The following is an 18552-nucleotide window of genomic DNA, read 5'->3' on the forward strand; positions in this document are numbered from 1 at the left end:
GTCACCGAAATGTGAGGAAAATGTGTTTTTTTAGCCACTATTTGAGGTTTGCAAAGGATTCTGGGTAACAGAACCTGGTCAGAGCCCCACAAGTCACCCCATCTTGGATTCCCCTAGGTCTCTAGTTTTAAAAAATGCACTGGTTTGGTAGGTTTCCCTAGGTGCCGGCTGAGCTAGAGGCCAAAATCTACAGGTAGGCACTTTGCAAAAAACAGCTGTTTTCTTTAAAAAAATGGGATGTGTCCACGTTGTGTTTTGGGGTGGGTTGTGTCGCGGCCGCTAGGCCTACCCACACAAGTGAGGTATCATTTTTATCAGGAGACCTGAGGGAACGCTGGGTGGAAGGAAATTTGTGGCTCCTCTCATATTCCAGAACTTTCTGTCACCGAAATGTGAGGAAAATGTGTTTTTTTGTAATCCAAAATTTGAGGTTTGCAAAGGATTCTGGGTAACAGAACTTGGTCAGAGCCCCACAAGTCACCCCATCTTAGATTCCTCTAGGTCTCTAGTTTTCAAAAATGCACAGGTTGGGTAGGTTTCCCTAGGTGCCGGCTGAGCTAGAGGCCAAAATCCACAGGTAGGCACTTTGCAAAAAACAGCTGTTTTCTTTAAAAAAATGGGATGTGTCCACGTTGTGTTGTGGGGTGTCTCCTGTTGCGGCCGCTAGGCCTACCCACACAAGTGAGGTATCATTTTTATCAGGAGACTTGGGGGAACGCTGGGTGGAAGGAAATTTGTGGCTCCACTCTTAATTCAGAACTTTCTGTCACCGAAATGTGAGGAAAATGTGTTTTTTTTAATCCAAAATTTGAGGTTTGCAAAGGATTCTGGGTAACAGAACCTGGTCAGAGCCACACAAGTCACCCCATCTTAGATTCCCCTAGGTCTCTAGATTTCAGAAATGCACAGGTTTGGTAGGTTTCCCTAGGTCCCGGCTGAACTAGAGGCCAAAATCTACAAGTAGGCACTTTGCAAAAACAGCTCTGTTTTCTTTCAAAAAATGGGATGTGTCCACGTTGTGTTTTGGGGTGTCTTATGTCGCGGCCGCTAGCCCTACCCACACAAGTGAGGTATCATTTTTATCTGGAGACTTGGGGGAACGCTGGGTGGAAGGAAATTTGTGGCTCCTCTCAGATTCCAGAACTTTCTGTCACCGAAATGTGAGGAAAATTAGTTTTTTAGCCAAAATTTGAGGTTACAAAGGATTCTGGGTAACAGAACCTGGTCAGAGCCCCACAAGTCACCCCATCTTGGATTCCACTAGGTCTATAGTTTTCAAAAATGCACAGGTTTGGTAGGTTTCCCTAGGTGCCGGCTGAGCTAGAGGCCAAAATCTACAGGTAGGCACTTTGCAAAAAACAGCTCTGTTTTCTTTCAAAAAATGGGATGTGTCCATGTTGCGTTTTAGGGCGTTTCCTGTCGCAGGCGCTAGGCCTACCCACACAAGTGAGGTATCATTTTTATCGGGAGACTTGGGGGAACGCTGGGTGGAAGGAAATTTGTGGCTCCTCTCAGATTCCAGAACTTTCTGTCACCGAAATTTGAGGAAAATGCTTTTTTTTAGCCAAAATTTGAGGTTTGCAAAGGATTCTAGCTAACAGAACCTAGTCAGAGCCCCACAAGTCACCCCATCTTGGATTCCCCTAGGTCTCTAGTTTTCAAAAATGCACAGGTTTGGTAGGTTTCCCTACGTGCCGGCTGAGCTAGAGGCCAAAATCTACAAGTAGGCACTTTGCAAAAAACAGCTGTTTTCTTTAAAAAAATGGGATGTGTCTACGTTGTGTTTTAGGGTGTTTCCTGTCGCGGTCGCTAGGCCTACCCACACAAGTGAGATATCATTTTTATCAGGAGACTTGGGGGAACGCTGGGTGGAAGGAAATTTGTGGCTCCTCTCATATTCCAGAACTTTCTGTCACCGAAATGTGAGGAAAATGTGTTTTTTTATCCAAAATTTGAGGTTTGCAAAGGATTCTGGGTAACAGAACCTGGTCAGAGCCCCACAAGTCACCCCATCTTAGATTCCCCTAGGTCTCTAGTTTTCAAAAATGCACAGGTTTGGTAGGTTTCCCTAGGTGCCGGCTGAGCTAGAGGCCAAAATCTACAGGTAGGCACTTTGCAAAAAACAGCTGTTTTCTTTAAAAAAATGGGATGTGTCCACGTTGTGTTTTGGGGTGTCTCCTGTTGCGCCCGCTAGGCCTACCCACACAAGTGAGGTATCATTTTTATCGGGAGACTTGGGGGAACGCTGGGTGGAAGGAAATTTGTGGCTCCTCTCAGATTCCAGAACTTTCTGTCACCGAAATGGGAGGAAAATGTGCTTTTTAAGCCAAATTTTGAGGTTTGCAAAGGATTCTGGGTAACAGAACCTGGTCAGAGCCCCACAAGTCACCCCATCTTAGATTCCCCTAGGTCTCTAGTTTTCAAAAATGCACAGGTTTGGTAGGTTTCCCTAGGTGCCGGCTGAGCTAGAGGCCAAAATCTACTGGTAGGCACTTTGCAAAAAACAGCTGTTTTCTTTAAAAAAATGGGATGTGTCCACGTTGTGTTTTGGGGTGTCTCCTGTTGCGCCCGCTAGGCCTACCCACACAAGTGAGGTATCATTTTTATCGGGAGACTTGGGGGAACGCTGGGTGGAAGGAAATTTGTGGCTGCTCTCAGATTCCAGAACTTTCTGTCACCGAAATGTGAGGAAAATGCGTTTTTTTAGCCAAATTTTGAGGTTTGCAAAGGATTCTGGGTAACAGAACCTGGTCAGAGCCCCACAAGTCACCCCATCTTAGATTCCCCTAGGTCTCTAGTTTTCAAAAATGCACAGGTTTGGTAGGTTTCCCTAGGTGCTGGCTAAGCTAGAGGCCAAACTCTACAGGTAGTCACTTTGCAAAAAACAGCTGTTTTCTTTCAAAAAATGGGATGTGTCCACGTTGTGTTTTGGGGTGTGTCCTGTCGCGGCCGCTAGGCCTACCCACACAAGTGAGGTATCATTTTTATCGGGAGACTTGGGGGAACGCTGGGTGGAAGGAAATTTGTGGCTCCTCTCAGAATCCAGAACTTTCTGTCACCGAAATGTGAGGAAAATGTGTTTTTTTAGCCACAATTTGAGATTTGCAAAGGATTCTGGGTAACAGAACCTGGTCAGAGCCCCACAAGTCACCCCATCTTGGATTCCCCTAGGTCTCTAGTTTTAAAAAATGCACAGGTTTGGTAGGTTTCCCTGGGTGCAGGCTGAGCTAGAGGCCAAAATCTACAGGTAGGCACTTTGCAAAAAACAGCTTTGTTTTCTTTAAAAAAAATGGGATGTGTCCACGTTGTGTTTTGGGGCGTTTCCTGTCGCGGGCTCTAGGCCTATCCACACAAGTGAGGTATCATTTTTATCGGGAGACTTGGGGGAACGCTGGATGGAAGGAAATTTGTGGCTCCTCTCAGATTCCAGAACTTTCTGTCACCGAAATGTGAGGAAAATGTGTTTTTTTAGCCAAATATTGAGGTTTGCAAAGGATTCCGGGTAACAGAACCTGGTCAGAGCCCCATAAGTCACCCCATCTTGGATTCCCCTAGGTCTCTAGTTTAAAAAAATGCACAGGTTTGGTAGGTTTCCCTAGGTGCCGGCTGAGCTAGAGGCCAAAATCTACAGGTAGGTACTTTGCAAAAAACAGCTCTGTTTTGTGTGATGTGTCCACGTTGTGTTTTGGGGCATATCCTGTCGCGGGCGCTAGGTCTACCCACACAAGTGAGGTATCATTTTTATCAGGAGACTTGGGGGAACGCTGGGTGGAAGGAAATTTGTGGCTCCTCTCAGAATCCAGAACTTTCTGTCACCGAAATGTGAGGAAAATGTGTTTTTTTAGCCACAATTTGAGGTTTGCAAAGGATTCTGGGTAACAGAACCTGGTCAGAGCCCCACAAGTCACCCCATCTTAGATTCCCCTAGGTCTCTAGTTTTAACAAAATGCACAGGTTTGGTAGGTTTCCCTAGGTGCCGGCTGAGCTAGAGGCCAAAATCTACTGGTAGGCACTTTGCAAAAAACAGCTGTTTTCTTTAAAAAAATGGGATGTGTCCACGTTGTGTTTTGGGGTGTCTCCTGTTGCGCCCGCTAGGCCTACCCACACAAGTGAGGTATCATTTTTATCAGGAGACTTGGGGGAACGCTGGGTGGAAGGAAATTTGTGGCTCCTCTCAGATTCCAGAACTTTCTGTCACCGAAATGTGAGGAAAATGTGTTTTTTTAGCCAAATATTGAGGTTTGCAAAGGATTCTGGGTAACAGAACCTGGTCAGAGCCCCATAAGTCACCCCATCTTGGATTCCCCTAGGTCTCTAGTTTAAAAAAATGCACAGGTTTGGTAGGTTTCCCTAGGTGCCGGCTGAGCTAGAGGCCAAAATCTACAGGTAGGTACTTTGCAAAAAACAGCTCTGTTTTGTGTGATGTGTCCACGTTGTGTTTTGCGGCATATCCTGTCGCGGGCGCTAGGTCTACCCACACAAGTGAGGTATCATTTTTATCGGGAGACTTTGGGGAACATAGAATAGCAAAACAAGTGTTAATGCCCCTTGTCTTTCTCTACATTTTTCCCTTCCAAATGTAAGACAGTGTGTAAAAAAACGTCTATTTGAGAAATGCCCTGTAATTCACATGCTAGTATGGGCACCCCAGAATTCAGAGATGTGCAAATAACCACTGCTTCTCAACACCTTATCTTGTGCCCATTTTGGAAATACAAAGGTTTTCTTGATAGCTATTTTGTACTCTTTATATTTCAGCCCTATATTTCCCCGCAACCAGAAGAGTCCAGCAGACGTAACCGTATATTGCTTTAAAAAATCTGACATTGCAGGAAAAAGTTACAGAGTAAAACGTAAGTTTCGTGGAGAAAAATTGCTGTTTTTTTCAACACAATTTCAATATTCTTTTTTATTTCAGCTGTTATTTTCGGCAGGAAAACCTTGTAGGATCTACACAAATACCCCTTGCTGAATTTAGAATTTTGTCTACTTTTCAGAAATATTTAGCTTTTTGGGATCCAGCATTGGTTTCACACCCATTTCTGACACTAACTGGAAGGAGGCTGAAAGCACAAAAAAATGGGGTATGTCCCCGTAAAATGCCAAAATTGTGTTGAGAAATGGGGTTTTCTGATTCAAGTCAGCCTGTTCCGCAAACCCTTTGTTGATGCCATTTTCAGGGAATAAAACACAAACCTTCATCTGCAGCCCTTTTTCCCATTTTTTTAAAGAAACAACATTTTTGCTGTATTTTGGCTAATTTCTTCGTCTCCTTCAGGGAAACCCACCAAGTCTGGGTAGCTCTAGAATCTCTAGGATGTTGGAAAAAAAGGGCGCAAATTTGGCGTGGGTAGCTTATGTGGACAAAATGTTATGAGGGCCTAAGCGCAAAGTGCCCCAAACAGCCAAAAAAAGGCTTGGCACCTGAGGGAGAAAAGTCCTTGCAGCAAAAGGGTTAGGCTTGCTCCTATGTCCAGATGTCCTGGATTTGGGCAAATATATGTGGGCTCTGTTAACAACAGATGCCTTCATTGCTGGTTTCAGTGCTCTTTTATATCTAAGAATGTACCAACTAGTACGGGTAGTCGTATACTGCTTATGAAGTCTTGTGCTACGGCATTAATTAACACTAGATCAATGTACAAGCATGCAGATAATATTCGTGAGCTATTCACTGAAATAGGTTGTAACAAACTAGGGCCCATATTTATACTTTTTGACACAAACCAGCGCTGGTCACTATTCTCTCCCATGTAATTGTGCTATGGATAATATAGTCTATTTTCAAGGTTGTATTGCCTCTCTGGAAAGTATCCATATTAAGGCCGCCTTGGCCCACTCTACCATTACACGCCCTCAGTCCATGCTTTAGTGTGAGGCCCATAAGTTGCAAGGCGGCCACAGTACAGGGGACAGTTTCTTCTATTGTTAGATGGGGGATTGCTCTTGCTAGATCTTCGTCTTCTGCTAGATGTTCAAGTCCAATTATAGGTTCGTAGTTACAATTAAAATCGCCCCCTATCATAATTGTCTCTCCTACTTGAATCTTTTTGAGCAAGCCATCTAATAATTCAATTTCGGGTGACTCCAGATTTGTCCTTCTAGGCCTTATATACACATTGAACAAGTGGGATATCACCTTATTTTTATTTCCCAGACTCTGTGACTTGTGTACATATCTCGGGATTCAGGGAAATTTTCACCCATGCAACCAACCCCCCAGACGGCCTCCCTCTGGCTGCTGAAGTTGCACTAATAAAAAAGGTTTTATATCCCAATTTGTGCGGTGGATCCTTAAGCCAGGTCTCTTGGAAGAGACAAACATGATAATGAACAATGTAGTCGTGCCATTCAGGATCTATGAGCTTACTTTTTAGGCCCGCTACATTCCAGGAAATCATAGTGACTATTCCCCCTCCATTTGAGGTTGTGACGTTAAAAGTGGGGCTCAGGGATGTGGTCAATTCCTTCCTGCGGGGCAAATACTCCCCTATACTCCCTACCCCTCTAGCATGATTTTTATTCCCTTTATGGGGCTCAGCTACTATTGAGTCCCCAATTGGTCCCACATATGCCTGATCTAATTGGGTTAGTCAATTTACTGTTTCAAGATTGGAATCTCCATTCCTCATTTGCATTCCCCCATTATTATGCTTGACCCTCTGGACTATAGGTTTGGTAATGAATGGATACGTGCTAAATCTCATAGCATTAATTTTGGGGGCAGTGGTTCCCTGTTCCATATCAATCAGACCTTCAGTTAGTCTTCCATCCTTGAATGTCAGTGCAACAACGTCCTGCTTCCCCGTCTCTCCTGGCATTCTTTCTGCCCTCATAATATCTGAGCGGATTATAGATAGGCAGTGTTGTTTATACCTGATCCAGTGTATAAGCTTATTCTTTAGGGAATCCTCATCTTCTATGCTATTTTGGGCCAATTTCGGAACATTTAACAGATAAACAACATTGGTCCTACTGGGACTCTTTTTCCCCTCAAAGTAACGGCTCCGTGTGATGGGAGGGATACAAACATTATGTGCTAGGGTATAGGGCTTCGGGGTAGGTTCCACCTTTTCTTTTTGTAGCCCTGTTTCCAGGCGGGGTTCTCTTCGAAAGTTCCCTGTTTCTTGGCGTAGAACTCCAGCCTTGCTTATAGGATAATTACGTAATCCAGTATTTCCCTCGTTTACCCCTCTCAAGCATCCCTGTGGTCGATGTGAGATCTTAGCTATGGCTGGGATAGGGTTGGGGTGGGCATTCAAACTTTGAGGACGTATAGATCTACCTTGTGGGTGTAGTGGTGCTAATGGGTTCTCATTTTCACTCTGAACTCTGAGTTCCCCTGTCCCCCCCCATTTCCACAGTAGCTGATAAGATTCTTACTTCATGTTTTAACTCCCTAACTTCCTGGATTAAGCCAAAAAGTAGATCATAAAGATCTACTAGAGTTCTTGTTTTGTATTTTAAATAATTCTCTAGTTCTTGATTGGGTAGTGATATCTTCTCTCTAGCTGACTGTACTATTGGGATGGTTTGATCTAGCTTATCCACAAATTCCCCCTCCTGTGCATTCTGTACTTTATTAGTAACGGGTTCTGCCAGGACTGCGTACTTGTTGGAGCACACAACACCACTCTTTTGCATGTAGACCTTCTTTCTGGTACTATCTACGGTACTTGGATGTATGGCTCGAGTTATGTCATCTTTGGGGCTACCTGTCTAATATCGGGCGGTAACTTTCCCTCTTGCTGGCTGTCACTCTCAGTCAGTTTATTTTTCTCTATTTCAGCTTTCTTTGTGTAATAGGAGGTAATCTTTTTATCTGGACCTTCCCGGGGGGTAGCCCTATTGCTTAATAATGACTCTACCTCCTCAATGAGATCATCAATTTCAGCTATAGTACAGTTCTTGCCTGCATTCCTGAGTTTTTTTGTGGATTTCTCCTTCCCCCGTGGGGGTTCTGATGCCTTGCGTTTTCCTATGCCTTTAGTCACCTGTTTAATACTTCGGCTCTACTAGGTCCAATTCCAGGACTCCGGATTCTTACCCTGGTGGTATTGCTTAAAGTGACCTAAAGTGCCAGGCACGGGTTACTTGGTCCCTAAGCAGACTAGGAGATAAAATCCTCTTGAATACAGGTAGGTACTTTTATTATTTTTGATTGGAGGACCCGCCTCGAAAATGTCTGGTCCCACTTGTCAGTCTCCACTGAGGGGTGGGGGTATCCCACTCGCTGACTATAAGCTTGTTGAGTGAAGCCCTCCAAATTATATCCAATTAGCAGTTGCAATAGGAGAATTTAGAGGAAGGTCTAGTGAAGGTAGGGCTGAATAACGAGTATTGGCTTCTCAGGTTAATGTGAAGAATGGTAAAATTTAAGCTTTACTCTCTTAAATACAAACTAATCTCTTACTGGAAATGAGAAAGAGGGGGCCCAGGCCAGCCTCCTCCGGTCTCTGGCAGGCAAGGACGGGCGCGCTACGCTGTTGAAGGGGGACTTGGCCCACCCCCTCAGTATGGCTGCAGTCCTCAGTTGAGTCCTTTTTTGGAAATGAGCGCCAACACAGTACCTTCAGGCAGCCGTGGACTTATGAGCTGCCTAATCCAGACGTCTTTGGAGGGATGTCAGGGGGGTGGCCCTGCCCTGCCTCTTCCTGGCAATGACGGGCAAGGACAGGCCCGCCCTTGGCCCGGGCGCCGCCCGCGCGCGTCCCGCGACGGTGGGAGCGCGAGTTAAATTTAAAGGGCTCCTGCCCCAGAGTACTGCTCCCGGCACCACCAGCGCTCTTCCCGCGACGGCGGGAACCTGAGTTAAATTTAAAGGGCTCCTGCCCCAGAGTACTGCTCCCGACACCACCAGCGCGCTTCCCGCGACGGCGGGAGCGCAAGTTAAATTTAAAGGGCTCCTGCCCCAGAGTACTGCTCCCGGCACCACCATCGCGCTTCCCAGTTCTCAGTTAATTAAACAAATGGTTATTTAAAAACTACCATGGAATTTTATGGCTAGGATTGTAGGATATAAAGTCTATATCTCTGTCAGATCCTGTTTGGGGGATGACAGGCAAAAACTACTGCACCCGAGGCTTGGTAGTTATGGTCATTTTCTACTGGTGTCCTTGGGCCTCCCTACTGTGACTCTGCAAACTGGCCTAAGTACAACCTTTTCCGCACTTGACTCATGGTAGTGGGCAAACATGCACAGGCTTCTCAGGGATGTAGAGTAGGGTGCTCAAGTTCGCCACTCGACAACCAACCAACAGACACCATCACTTTTAGTGTTCAACCTAGCGCTTTTCTTTTCAGAAAAAGAAAGTGTTTTTAGTTACACAGTTGTACTAAATGCCACACAATCCAATCTGCTATACGAGATAGTTGTCTGGGTGTGATTCTTCTTTGTGGTACTAAGTCTCTGATTCCTCTCACCTGTTCCTCAAAGGTTCCAGTTGGTCCGACCTGTTTAGAAAATAGATAAATAATGAATCAAGCTCTGGTGCAATCTTTTACATCTCTCACTTTTAAATGGTCACTCACTTCCAGTGTATATAGTATTGCCATTTACAATGTTGTGGGTAGGCAGAGCATTAGTCCTTACTCCTTTTCAGCAGCCCAGACAATCCCTCTACAAGGCTGCTGCAGGGTCTGAATTGAGGTGGAAGCTCACAAGGCTTACTGAGTAAGCCAGGCACGCGGCATGTCTGACAAAATGCCCACCAATTTCACTCTTTCAATGCTCTGGCTTAGGTGCAGACGTGGCTGTAATGATCTGCTTTAATTGTGGTGATGTGGCTCCGCCTGGGCTGACAGGATTTGCAATCCCAATTGTGCAAATGGTGATCACAGCAGTTGCAACTCTTGACTGGGCCAAATGTGGGGACAGTCCTGACCAATAGCTGCAACCCCCAAACAAGCCTACGATGATCATGGCAGTTGCACCCCTTGACCAGACCTATGATAAACACAGCAGTTATAGTTCCAGACCTGACCTATGATGACTGCAGTTCCATCCTTTTACTGGGCCTATGATGATCACAAACATTGTAGCACCTAAGCTGCTCTATCGTGATCACAGCAGTTGAATATCTCAACTGGGCCTACAATATTCCATGAAGTTGAAGCTTCCAACTGGGCGATGATCACACCCTGTAGTGGTTCCAGCTTGTTTTCAGGCTGTCCGTTCTCTCTAGATGTTCCTCAGTCCACAGAGTTGTACTGGGTCTCTGTCTTCCTGGACAGGCTCTTCTCCTGCTTGGCCAGGCAAACTCGTTCCCTCTCTCAGAAGGAACTAATGGCAAATCCACATCTTCACCTACAGAATCTGTATTCTTCAGGTGATGTCCATTTACCTCTGGTAGTTTGACTATCAGGCAGACATTAGCCCTAGTTGCTCAGCAATCTGTTTAGTATTCTGCACAGAACTCCCTTCCCTTGTCAAAATGAAAGTGAACTGGAACAAAGTGGGGTGATTCAGATCCCACTTTCATGGGTTAAATCTTCGTATTACATTTCAAAGAGGTACAAGGCGTCTCACCTACATCCACTGGCTAGTGAGCCAAAGCATACAGTTCTTTTAGCATTATACCAATGAAAATCAAAATAAATCTGTAACACAACCCCTTCACCCCCATTTTCACCCCATCTCTAGAATTACAATGATCAATACACACCAATCTTTTGGTATCTCAAGCCTGCCCTGGGTTAGTTAAGATGTAACCAAGTTACCAGTGGCTGCATCATGAGCGACCCCATGTCTTGGTCTCTTTGCTCCCTTAGTCATCTCTCCTGAAAATATGCAAAGGACCTGGACATACTTAAGACATGACAAGTCTCTATGAGAAAGATACTTTATGATGAGTGCCTGTAGGAGGCTGGCCTGGCTTGTAGTGGGTACCAGAGGTACTTACACCTTGTGCCAGGTCGGGTTTTCCCTTATTAGTGTAGAAGAGGTGTTTCTAGCAGCTTAGGTTGATAGAAGGTAGCTATGGCAAAGCAGCTTAGGCTGAACTAGGAGACATGTAAAACTCCTACTATACCACTGGTGTCATATGCACAATATCATAAGAAAACACAATACACAGATATACTAAAAATAAAGATACTTTATTTTTATGACAATATGCCAAAAGTATCTCAGTGAGTACCCTCAGTATGAGGATGAGAAATATACACAAGATATATGTACACAAAGCAAAATTATGCAGATAACAGCAAAAGGAAGTAATGCAAGCAATGTAAAGTTACAGTAGATTGCAATAGGAGTACATAGGTATAGGGGCAACACAAACCATATACTCCAAAAGTGGAATGCGAACCACGAATGGACCCCAAACCTATGTGAGCTTGTAGAGGGTCGCTGGGACTGTAAGAAAACAGTGAGGGTTAGAAAAATAGCCCACCCCAAGACCCTGAAAGGTAGGTGTAAAGTGCACCTACTACCCCCAGAGAGCACAGAAGTCGTGATAGGGGGATTCTGCAGGAAGAACAAACACCAGCAATGCAACAACAGTGGATTTCCGGACCTGAGTACCTATAAGACAAGGGGACCAAGTCCAAGAGTCACGACAGTGTTGAGAGTGGGCAGGAGCCCAAGAAATGCCAGCTGAGGGTGCAAGGAAGCTGCCACCTGTTAGAAGAAACTTGGTGTTCTGCAAGAACGAAGAGGACTAGGAACTTCCCCTTTGGAAGATGGATGTCCCACGTCTTGAAGAAGCTTGCAGAGGTGTTCCCACGCAGAAAGACTGTAAACAAGCCTTGCTAGCTGCAAGGGTCGCGGTTAGGGTTTTTGGATGCTGCTGTGGCCCAGGAGGGACCAGGATGTCGCCACTTAGATGAGAAGACAGAGGGGGCGCCCGGCAAGATAGGGAGATCTCACAGAAGCAGGCAGCACCCGCAGAGGTACCTGAACAGGCAATTAGAAGAAAAGTAAACCGGAGTCCACCCGAACTCACAAAAGGGAGTCCCACGACGCCGGAGGACAACTCAGAAGGTTGTGCACTGCAGGATAGAGTGTCGGGGACCCAGGCTTGGCTGTGCACGAAGGAAATCCTGGAAGAGTGCAAAGGAGCCGGAGCAGCTGCAAATCACGCAGTACCCAGCAATGCAGTCTAGCGTGGGGAGGCAAGGATTTACCTCCACCAAACTTGGACTGAAGAGTCACTGGACTATGGGAGTCACTTGGGCAGAGTTGCTGAGTTCCAGGGACCACGCTCGTCGTGCTGAGAGGGGACCCAGAGGACCGGTGATGCAGTCTTTCGTTGCCTGCGGTTGCAGGGGGAAGATCCCGTCGACCCACTGGAGATTTCTTCAGAGCTCCTGGTGCAGAGAGGAGGCAGGCTACCCCCAGAGCATGCACCACCTGGAAACTGTCGAGAAAGCCGGCAGGATGAAGCGATACAAGGTTGCTAGTAGTCGTCTTGCTACTTTGTTGCGGTTTTGCAGACATCCTGAGCAGTCAGCGGTCGATCCTTTGGCAGAAGGTGAAGAGGGAGATGCAGAGGAACTCTGGTGAGCTCTTGCATTCGTTATCTGGTGAGAGCCCCAAAGCAGAGACCCTAAATAGCCAGAAAAGGAGATTTGGCTATCTAGGAAGGAGGATTGGCTACCAAAAGAGGTAAGAGCCTATCAGAAGGAGCCTCTGACGTCACCTGCTGGCACTGGCCACTCAGAGAAGTCCAGTGTGCCACAAACACCTCTGTTTCCAAGATGGCAGAGGTCTGGGACACACTGGAGGAGCTCTGGGCACCTCCCCTGGGAGTTGCAGGTCAGGGGAGTGGTCAGTCCCCTTTCCTTTGTCCAGTTTCATCGCCAGAGCAGGGCTGGGGGATCCCTGAACCAGTGTAGACTGGCTTATGCAGAGATGGGCACCATCTGTGCCCATCAAAGCATTTCCAGAGGCTGGGGGAGGCTACTCCTCCCCAGCCTTCACACCTATTTCCAAAGGGAGAGGGTGTTACACCCTCTCTCAGAGGAAGTCCTTTGTTCTGCCTTCCTGGGCCAGGGCTGCCTGGACCCCAGGAGGGCAGAAACCTGTCTGAGGGAATGGCAGCAGCTGCAGTGGAGACCCCGGAAAGGCAGTTTTGCAGTACCCGGGTTCTGTGCTAGAGAGCCAGGGGATCATGGAATTGTCCCCCCAATGCCAGAATGGCATTGGGGTGACAATTCCATGATCTTAGACATGTTACTTGGCCATGTTCGGAGTTACCATTGTGACGCTGTACATAGGTAGTGACCTATGTACAGTGCACGCGTGTAATGGTGTCCCCGCACTCACAAAGTCCGGGGAATTTGCCCTGAATGATGTGGGGGCACCTTGGGTAGTGCCAGGCTGCCTTCACACTAAGTAACTTTGCACCCAACCTTCACCAGGTGAAGGTTAGACATATAGGTGACTTATAAGTTACTTAAGTGCAGTGGTAAATGGCTGCGAAATAACGTGAACGTTATTTCACTCAGGCTGCACTGGCAGGCCTGTGTAAGAATTGTCAGAGTTCCCTATGGGTGGCAAAAGAAATGCTGCAGCCCATAGGGATCTCCTGGAACCCCAATACCCTGGGTACCTCAGCACCATATTCTAGGGAATTATATGGGTGTACCAGTATGCCAATGTGAATTGGTAAATTTCGTCACTAGCCTGTTAGTGACAAATTTGGAAAGCAGAGAGAGCATAACCACTGAGGTTCTGGTTAGCAGAGCCTTAGTGAGACAGTTAGGCATCATACAGGGAACACATACAGGGCACATACTTATGAGCACTGGGGCCCTGCCTGGCAGGGTCCCAGTGACACATAGACTAAAACAACATATATACAGTGAAATATGGGGGTAACATGCCAGGCAAGATGGTACTTTTCTGCAAAATCCTTATCTTGTTGTTTTATAGATTATGTGATCTTTTCCAGGTCCCAGGGTCAATATTGCCATTCTTTCAGTTCCTGAATCCTAGCTTTGCCCCATAGTGCTGTCAGCACCTATTTGGCTATACTTACATCAAGGACAATTTGTTTCCCTCTATTTGATTGAAGCAGGAATGACTGTTTGTTAGGTAAACCCAAAATAGTGTATGACGTGAACCTTGACATAATATATCTAAGTCAAACATCATGCTGAAAGTTTAAGTACATTCTCCCAGTACAGATGAAGTTTTGGACAGCTAAATAAATGTAAAGAAATACCAGTAAAAAGTTATTGTTCCTTCAGGGTTTGCACATTTTACCCCCTCACTTAGGCAAATTAATTTTTTATTCAAGTAAATCCAAGGGAACTATTGTCATTGTTCAGGACCATATTACCCATGTTCCCAGGAATACCGGGTTGTCCCTTTTTTGTTAGTCTGGCTGGTCATTTAGTTTCGACAGAGGTCTCATGGAGAAGTTGTATTTTCAAATTGCACTGTCGTAGAAAACTAGGTAGCAAGCCCCTATTTATCCTATTTCACTTTTGCCTCAGGAGTTTTCATGATCTCTTTGTTCCAGAGTGTCGACTTGTGTGATGCCCTTCCAGAGTCATCTCGCAATGCAATGTGCTCTTAGAACCCTCACCCATGGTATCTCAGTTAACATGGTTGTGGCCTTTAGAACTGCTCACTTGGGATCTAAGGTCAGAGGGTTTTGCACACTGAGAGCAAATTAGCCTACAGTTTGTGTTGTTTGTGCCCACAGCTCCTTTAATGAGGGTTGTGCCCACCTTGTTGCTCCGTTTGTGAGGATGCTGAGGATTTCCAGTGGCATTTGTGGCCTTGCTGGTGTTCACCTTCCCTGGCAGTGCAGGGCTCGAGAGCCTCCCATCTATAATAAGTCACACCCCTGTGGCTCATCCACAATATTTGCAGGTTGGGCCCATGGCAATAGAGTTGTCGGGACAGTGTGTTAAAAGCCTCGTCGCACAGGACCATACTACTGGCAGCAGAGGAGATAGTACGGGCCGGCTGCTGTCAACCACAGAGAGTGGTTCCAGGCCTGTCACGGGTCTTACAGTCATGTCCGCTGTTGGCTGAAGCTATTTTCGCTTTTGTTGTGTGTTCCGTCAAGCTCATTGCACACTGAAATCAGTCCCCTCAGGCTTCTTGGAGCTTTTAAGCACTGTTACTGTGGAGTTTAGAGGAGCTTTGTGGAGACGTCTACTCCATTTAAAGCTACCCATGGATACCACGTTTGAACACAACTTTTAGACAAAGGATGTGCATCCTCAATCTCGAACTGCAGGATTGGTTTGAGGTGGTTCTTCTTTCAAGTGTCCTAAGTGAGCTGCTCTCCAGAAACAGCCTTTGTGTAGAGTAATGCTTCACAAAGCAGGTAGCACTGGTGCTGTCTCCAACCTGAACACCCACAATAAAGGCACAGTGAGTTGTGAGGTTTCTGCACCTACCTGTCACCAACCCAACTGAAGGAGATTGCAGTCCCACTGCCAGCCCTACCATCCACCAAACTGCAGGGCTCAGAAAGACTAATCTGTAGATCCTTACTAACAAAGGCCTCATGTAATTTCTAAAATGAACCCTGTCGTCATCCTCCTCTTTCCAGTGTATCTCCTCCCTCCAGTCACACAAATGCTAGTAATACATTTCCACAGTTTTGGCGAACAGTTCTCATTTACTTTCTTGTGACTCCAAAATGTATCTCCCTGGCCTATTACTCAGACTTACTCACATTCACAGGCTATCATTAAACATGAGTTACACATAATACTGATGCACTGCACATACCCACAGGGTACCAGCATAGAGTTAAGGGCATACACATAACAATGCAACTTTACACAAGTAGGGCCAGTAAGCCTCACTCCCAGTGAAATAAATACAAAGGCCTGGTCAGACTATTGATCCTTATAGAATAAGGCATGCTGCAGTGGAAACCCCGGAAAGGCAGTTTGGCAGTACCCGGGTTCTGTGCTAGAGACCCGGGGATGCATGGAATTGTCCCTCCAACACCAGAATGGTATTGGGGTGAAAATTCCATGATCCTAGACATGTTACATGGCCATGTTTGGAGTTACCATTGTGACGCTACATATAGGTAGTGACCTATATGTAGTGCACGCATGTAATGGTGTCCCCGCACTCACAAAGTCTGGGGAATTTGCCCTGAACAATGTGGGGGCACCTTGGCTAGTGCCAGGGTGCCCACACACTAAGTAACTTGGCACCTAACCTTCACCAAGTGAGGGTTAGACATATAGGTGACTTATGAGTTACTTATGTGCAGTGAAAAGGGCTGTGAAATAACAGGGACGTTATTTCACTCAGGCTGCGGTGGCAGTCCTGTGTAAGAATTGTCTCAGCTCCCTATGGGTGGCAAAAGAAATGCTGCAGCCCACTGGGATCTCCTAGAACCCCAATACCCTGGGTACCTAGGTACCATAGACAAGGGAATTATAGGGGTGTTCCAGTGTGCCAATGAGAATTTGTGAAGATAGTCACTAGCCTGCAGTGAAAATTGTGAAAAGCAGAGAGAGCATAAACACTGAGGTTATGGTTAGCAGAGCCTCAGTGATACAGTAAGGCACCACACAGGGAATACATACAGGGCATACATTATGAGCACTGGGGTCCTGCCTGGCAGGATCCCAGTGACATATGGGCAAAAACAAACAGACATACAGTGAAAATGGGGGTAACATGCCAGGCAAGATGGTACTTTCCTACAGGTGGCAAAACTGCTTAGGAATTTAATGGCGTGTTTGTAATCTTTTACCTGTAACCTGCACACCACAGGTTCGAATCGGTCGGGCCTCTTTCAACTTTTTCCCCCTTTTATAATTTGAACAATTGAGTAGCATTAGGCTGGGTCACAATACCAAATGTATTGCAGTGCTTAGAAGAGGTAAAAGTGTGTAGCACTTGTTATTGAAAACGAGTAGGGTCTGATATTGAATGGGCCGTGTTAAAGGGCGTTCCGTTGTCTGCCTTCCACGACGTAACCAGAGTGCTCGTTTGGATGACGTGTTTGATTTCAGCTGAGTGGACACAGACAACGCGAAATACAAGCTGTGGCAATGAGTGAACAAAAATGTTACTGGAGACACTAAGTTGAACATCAGCATGGTGACACATCAGGTGATGAGTAATGAGATAATACTTTTTTCTCGTGCATTGAACACGGTCTTTGCTAGATTCGTTCTACACACTTTGTCTCTTGTACTTCGCAGAGCCTTTCGTGCTGCTATACAGATAAGGAGAGAGAATAATTTTATACTTTCAAAAATTCTAAATGCAACGATTGATGCCCTTGTCTGACATGTATTTTTTTTTTTTTTGTTGCAGTCTTATATAGCGGAAACTCGTCCCTTAGTTGTTAGAGCGCTTTACATAAGCCCCGGTTACATTACTCAAAGTCACATTTTTTTAGGCACTGGGAGTGTAGGTGATTTAATAATAATCACAGAATATTGAACGGCCACCGAGGCTCGAACCTAGTTCCCCAATTCCAAAGTCGTCCGGCTCTGGTCGGATCCTTTCAAAAATCCCCTGGAGGAACCACACTTCTCGTTATACGAGGAATATATACATAGCTGGATGTCCTCGAAGCCACAGGACACGCTTTTAGTCCAGTGTAGCCTGGCGAAGGGATGGCCCCGGGTTATTCATCATCTAAATATAAAAGATGACTGTGCTGCGTGCATTTGTGCAGTCACGCCAACAAGGCTGCAATAACTTTTCATAATTAGCGCCAAGAGCACGCCTCTTTCATAGCGTTCCATGGACGGATAACCCGTGGTTTCCTGGAGTTTACCTGTCAATTGTGCAGCAGGTGCAGAGGCACCGGCGCCCAGAAGCCTGCTTCCCAGTTAAACCTGATTTTAGTTACTATTGAAACTGGGTTAAAAGGGCCATTTTTGTTTGTTTAGGGTCTGTGGCAGTAATGTTCAAACCAACCCTGCTCTTTTCCCAGTATTTCCATCTACCATGTTTCTCTCGCGCCATCCTATTTCTCTCCTTGCACTCTTTCATTCACCTCTCTCTTTCACTCCTTTCTTTCTCATTGCCATTCTACGTGTATATACTACAATAAACTGTCGCGCCAGCAGCGGCCCTGGGACTTCAAATGCTGTCCTGCAAGGGCTCCAGCAAACGTCCGATTACATAAATGACTGGTCCGCGCAACAGAGCCCCATCCGGTTGAGAGGGCTGCTCGAACGAGCCCCGGTAGCTGCCTCAACAGCCTCCTCGAATTTTAATGTCTGTGCAGTAATGAGTTACACAGATGGTGCCAGGTACTGAATTTGCCTCCTGAAAAGTCAAAAGTATTTTTTTCCCCTAATCGCTGATTGAGGAAGTAGAGGCCTGCGTTTGAATGTATTTCCCTTATGTAGGGCAGACCTCTTCGCCTCACGGTGTCTGGCTTCTATTATGGGACAGGGACAGAAACAGGCTGCTCTCCTCTAGAGGTCGGCAATAAGATCACCCTCGGTGCGGAACTTGTGGGGCCCACTCTGCACACCCTCCCCGGGCCGAGTCACCCTGGCCGGAAAGTGCAAGTCACTTCAAGACTCGGGCTGGAGGGGTGTGCAGACACTTAGCGAGTGTGGGCACCCCCTTACAACAGCTGTAGTAAAGCCTGA

Source organism: Pleurodeles waltl, chromosome 5 (genome assembly GCF_031143425.1).
Source record: "Pleurodeles waltl isolate 20211129_DDA chromosome 5, aPleWal1.hap1.20221129, whole genome shotgun sequence".
Lineage (NCBI taxonomy): Eukaryota > Metazoa > Chordata > Amphibia > Caudata > Salamandridae > Pleurodeles > Pleurodeles waltl.